General features: G+C 35.5%; 1 long non-coding RNA gene across 1 annotated transcript; it reads right to left on the reverse strand.

Annotated features, from left to right (window-relative positions):
• Positions 1-326: 326 nt before the first annotated feature.
• Positions 327-1,281, reverse strand: LOC148876422 (uncharacterized). Its single transcript, XR_016105917.1, has 3 exons — positions 1,160-1,281; positions 949-1,054; positions 327-860 (listed from the first exon to the last, which is right to left on the reverse strand). It is a non-coding gene; the product is annotated as an uncharacterized LOC148876422 (long non-coding RNA).
• Between the last annotated feature and the right edge of the window lie 4,855 nt (positions 1,282-6,136).

Consider the following 6,136-nt stretch of genomic DNA (forward strand, 5'->3'; position numbering starts at 1 on the left):
GTTAGCATGCCAAATCTATCTAATCTCACCAGGTTTCAATTTCATGACGTTTGTGCAACCCAAATACATTTTAAGCCTGAATCAAGTCATCATCTTTGAGCTGTGTTTGGTTTGAAACAAAAGGGAAAGGCAGGGAAACCTGGTACAAATTTCCCTACGTTTCTCTGCCCTTCCCTACCTTGTTTTTCAAACCAAACATTCCCTTAAGGTGCACCTCAACCCAAAGCGATTCCATCTTCAAAACTTATTGGTTTCCTACTAGTCCTTGGAGCTTATTTTGTTTTGGGTGGTCGAAGTCGAAATATGTAGTGAGAACTGAACAGAAATTTCCGAAGGAAATTGGTATTTCTCTTAGATCGTGGGTGTTATTACAATGTGTCAATGGTACAAGTATGATATAATAAATGTCAAACAGGAAAATTATAAAAAGAATGTCAAAATTGAACGTTAGATAAAATTCCCTGATTCCCTCTACTCCGAAAAAAAAAAAAAAAATAGCCCTCAGCCTCAGGAATCAGGATGGGTGTTTCCTCATACGACAGAGTAGAGAATAACCTTTAGTACGAGGTGTAAGAGGAGCGGTGGCACTAACTCCGAGTGCGGTGGAAATCCTGCCAAGGTGGCCGTCATTAGGCCCCTTCCCCTCCTCCGGCTCTGGTGGCTTGTAATACATTCGAGCCGTTTGAGGACAGTGCGAGTGAAATCGAGCCACGATCCTCACTCCTGTATCTAACATCTCACCGTATTTGCCCATCTCTTTTCTTTCTATCTCTTTGTTTTCTCTGCCTCTCCCTCCCTGGTTTTTTTTTTTTTTTTCTTTTTTCTTCCAAGGGCCCAGAAGCAGAAGAAAGAAGGGAGGTCTAGGAAGAAAGAAAAGTGGAAAAAGATCAGAAGGGATTATCAGAAAATGCACCAACTGTGAAGCGCAGGTAATGGGCCTCCACGTACCTTCAGGTGCAGGAGAAAGTATGTCGATGGACGTCTTTTATAGTTAACTCCCTGTTCTCTCTGACTCCCTTCATTCCATTGTAGTAATTGTATGGTTGAAGCTATTCTGGGAAAAATAAAAAAAAAAATAAAAGAAAAACCAAACACGTGGTTACATTGTGAGTCATCAATTTGAATGGAATTATGAGTGTAGGCCTCGTGGGAAGCCTACCTCCGATCATGCACTGTGCAATCAGATTATCTCATTGACTTTTCATTTCATTACAGGATTCCGGATTCCCTGTTTGTTGAAGCGAAGGAGGTAGGTCCAATGACAGATGTTGGCTGTCGTTTTCTCCATCCTCGCAATATATATATATATATTTTTTTTCAACAGACAGCTTTATCTTCTTTTTTGAATTTTAGGGGTGGTTGGTCCGTAGGAGACCGGAGCAGTAGGGTTCGGCGTTGAGTATTTGAACCGAGCAGTGGGGAACATGGCATGTGTGGACGCACGAAATAAAGGTTTCCCTCAAAATCTCAGAGTTGGTGATACAGAATATTTTTGTTCCTATAATTTCGTTATAGGCAAGCTTCAAAATTTCGTATCGGGCCGGGCGATAGTATACGTCTTTATAAGGGTATTTCGGGGTGTGACCTGGTTAGCAAGCAAAAATACAGGCTCAATACGTTCCAACTGATGCATCAGCTTGAATTGATATTTTGAATCTCGGGCTTTCTTTGTTTGTAATACAAATGCTGAATTAGGGTATTTATATACTGCATATAAGTGTTTATTTGATATGTAAAAAAATAGTGATTATTAGATTAAAAATATATTTTCTGATATTTTTGCACCCTCAAAAAAAGCATTAATGTACCTATTTTTTGGATACAATTTTATATTCTTATGATAGTCATTTTTTAACCAAAATTAAGGCATTTGAGGATTTAATGATGGGACCCACACTTAGCACCCATTTCAAACAAACGAGATGAATGCAAAAACAGTTTAAAATCTGAACTGTATTTGCATTCATGAACTAAAAAGAGAATAAATATGCAATGTAGATATTTACAACCAAACACAGCCTTGGCTATAGGTATTAATTCATGCCTCACATGGCATTGGTCGGGATTTCCGTTATCTCGATTTTGGAATTACAGTGCAGATGATGGATGCCACCATGGTTAACCTCCATTACCATACCTCCCCTGGATGTTAATGAAGTGAGTTAATGAGGGAAAAAGAGCACATCACCTTGATTCTGACCCATGAAGGGTTTTAGTTGGTGGTTGGTACCATTGCCTTTATCACTTGTCGCGTCACATAATCAGAAATATTTTTGGTTGATCAATATAAATTGCTATTTTTACATAATTTCACATTTTAACTCTAAAGAGCAACAATCATCCTTCTCTTCTTAATTTTTGGGAAAATTTTCGATTAGTATCCTAAACTTTTAGAAATTTCTACCTTGATCCCTGAGCTTTAAAATGTGACAATTCAGCATGCAAACTTTCAAAATATGCCAATCTAATACCTACCATTTATCATTCGTCAATTATGTGCATCACATGATGACATGTGCAATTTAAAATTTTTGGAAATGTCAAAATTACCTCTTGAAACATTGTTCATCATCTTCTTCTTCAGGAATCAAGATTGAACCAAAGCAATGGTGAACAAGCCCAAACCCACCGAGGATTCAACACTTGTCACATTTGTTACCTGGGGATTTAAGGGGAGTCGTTCGGCTTTTGTAGGAGTCGGATCAATACCATTCCCTTGCAAAATTGTATAAAAAATTTATACCTCTATTTCATCTTTTTGAAGAAGAAGATGGTGAGCGGTGTTTTAGTTTTGAGAAGGGCATTTGGATGGCTGACAAAGAAAATTAGATGATGCCCAAAGGGCATTTGTGTCTTTCTGCATTCTATTTAATAGCTAGTTAACAACAAGTACTGGATTGACATAGTTTAAAATTTTGGGTACCAAATTGTCGCATTTTAAAGTTCGGGGACCAAAGTGGCACTAGGCTCAAGGTAGAGGGTACTTCGGGAATGCAAATATGTAGAGTGTAAAACGGTTTATATAAAATGCAAAATTGGGTTAGTTTTGCACCGACAAATTTACATTCTTACCAAACAGACTTTTAGTTGTAATGGATGCAAAAATGAATTCCAATAAAGCATTTGTTCTTTTTTTTTTTATCGAAAACCCACTTGAATGCAAATTTACTTCTTTTTTATTGATATACGCTTACATCTTATTATCAATGTAAATATGCATTGGTTTGTCATTTGTCAATACATAAATGTAATGTTGCCAAACACTGGTAAAAGTGAATGAGAGTGCAAATTTACCCTCAACCGGTGTTTACATTCAATTTGCATTGTTTCAAAACGCAGCCCAAACTTTTGAAACAACAATAATGATGCCAAAGACAACCTTAGTTATGATGGATATCAATGGCATATACCATTCTCGTTTCACTGCTAAAAAAGTTGCAAATAACTGAAAGGCTGAATAGCCAATTTTAAAATTTGAAAATATCTCTTTGTGCCATTTAATATGCTTGTATAATAATATTCTAATATTTTCCCTATTTTTTTGCTATTTCATATGTATTTAGTGTTTTAATATTTTTTAATTATTTTTGTTATTTTTCTTTCCTTTGATATTTTTTTCCATCTCTTATTTTTATCGAAAAACTCAAAAAATCACTTTCATTCATCTGTATTTAAATTACAAATATTATACAAAATTTGAATTTTAAATACAAGATACAACTGTACAGAATACAGCTAAAGAAATTAATAACAGATCAAGACTTTCCAGAAATGATCTCATCTTCTGATAAGGCATGCCCCATATGGTGCCTTGACACGGCCACTCTCACTCAATTCAAAAGGGATGGGTAAAGTTCGGGCTGGGGGTTGGTCAAGCCAGCTTAGGTTTGAAGTTTGAACCAAGTTCCAATTCTTATCAAACCCAATCTCTCCATGCATGTATCCAAAGGATATTCCCATGATTTTTGTTAAATATGATATGGTGGGGTTGATGGTATGCTCTCTATCTCCTTAGACAGGAATCAAGAATGATAGGTTTTAGTTGGACAAAACTTCGTTGTTTTGTCGCTCCCTCTCGATGAAATAGAAACATTCAGAAATTTCTGTTGTTTCATTAAAATTGTACTTGCATCATTTTTATTCTATGTGAATTTATTTAATCTCTCTCTCTCTCTCTTAAATGCATGACTCATTTTATTCCTCAATGTACGAGAAACATGGTGATTGAATGGAGGACACCTCATACATCTCACTGTGAGGGCAATCTCATTATAACATTTTCTTTTATTGTGTGCATATTTATATTTAATTATTATTTATTATTTGGGAAATTATCATATTGGTATCATTTACTTTAAATCTAGTCTGTCTTTGATCCTCAAACTTTAAAACATGTCTGAACGTGCTAATTTAATACAAAACTGTTAATTGAAATTAGATTTCATGAAAAAGATATAAATACCCTTTAAATTTCAATAAGAGAGAGAAATTAATGATAGGTACAATGGCCTCAAAAGTATACCAAACCCTAACTTATAACATTTAAATGATAATGGTTCAACAGAATATTATAAAGGATAGCTTTCTCATTTTGTAAATATTTAAGTTGAGAATGTAATGTCACGTGATACACATAAGTGATGACTGATAACGGCAAGTATTAAATTGACACTTTTTAAAAGTTGAAAGACTAATGTGAAACTAACCGAAAATTCAGGTAATAATCTTCAATTTTGTCTTGCTACTTTTCTTACTTCGTTATCAATACTTAAAAGGGGAGAAAATCTATATTGCCAGTAAGACAAATCAAGCAAAACCCACAATTTTGATAAGTTAAAGTTTGATTTTAGAGAGAGAAGTTCTGAAGTTTTCCTAGAAAAGTTCTAGAAATTGGCATTTGATTGGTCATACACAGTGGGCTTGACCCGCAAACATTATCTAATTGAAAGAGAGAGAGTGAGAATTAATTATTGATTTTCACTGTTGCACAAATGAAGTTGTTATGGAAATTTTCATCTTGTATTTGCATAAATATTAAACATTAATTATGTAATGTCCAAAGATGTCAAATCAAAATGAATCACTTAACCTTCAATCCATTCATTGTTTTTAGTGTGAGTGTTAGTCCTATTGCTTCTTTTGGAGCTTAGCCATTGTTGACCTTTTAATTGGATTTTGTGGATTCTATGGCCCAATAGAGGAATGTATCTGGACGCTATGGGCTTTTATTGCGCTTATTTTCATGTTGGTCAAAATGATATTCCCATCCCATGAATGACGTGAATGATATTGATAGATATGAACACATCCATTCATTAGTGACATGGATTTTTAATATGGTACAATAATTACTTTCTATATTCTCCAAACACCCAAGCAATATCAAAGAGTGGAGCTGCAATCTTGTGTTTGCCCCAGCAATAGTTAATGTGGGGTCTATGATGGAGGGGTAGATAGGATATGAACCTAACCTTTTCCCCCACTTTTATTTATTTATTTTTCACAAAGTAAAAATACAAATTAAGGGTGTCTTATTGGAATTGAATCAGAACCTAAATATCTTATAATCAGAATTTTGAATGATCCCTTCACCTGCCTGTGTTGATTTAGACAAGAATTTGGATTGGTTGGATTGGGGTCCTCATTTTCAAGGAAGATGGAAACAGCCATTCTCTTAAATGGAGGAATTCCATTCCACCAAGAATAGAAATCAGATTCTAATTCCACCCAACCAAATGGTTGAATTATTCCAGTTCTTAGTCCAGACCCCAATGTCCGCTGTCCTAAGTAAAAAAGAAAAGGAATAGAAGTAGAGAATTATTGGCTTAAGAGTATAAAGGGTTCATTTGGTTCAAGGGAACGAGTTCAGATCTCACCCCATGAGGGGGTGTCCCACAACGTCCCACAATTCATCCCCGTTTTGTATTGGGAATATCTCCCAATGATAACATCATCGGGTCTGGTAGTATCATTGGGAGGTGTTTCCAATACATGGCAGTAATGTGCTGTGAGACATTGTGGGGTGCCCTCTTGTGGGGCACAGATGTGAACTCTAAGAGAATAGCGGTCTGGAATCTCATTTCTATTCCTAATAGAATGACATTCCTCCTCTATTTGAGAGAATGCCCATTCCCTC

The sequence above is a fragment of the Nelumbo lutea genome, chromosome 1 (assembly GCF_056320005.1).
Source record: "Nelumbo lutea isolate HS-2025 chromosome 1, American lotus-T2T, whole genome shotgun sequence".
Lineage (NCBI taxonomy): Eukaryota > Viridiplantae > Streptophyta > Magnoliopsida > Proteales > Nelumbonaceae > Nelumbo > Nelumbo lutea.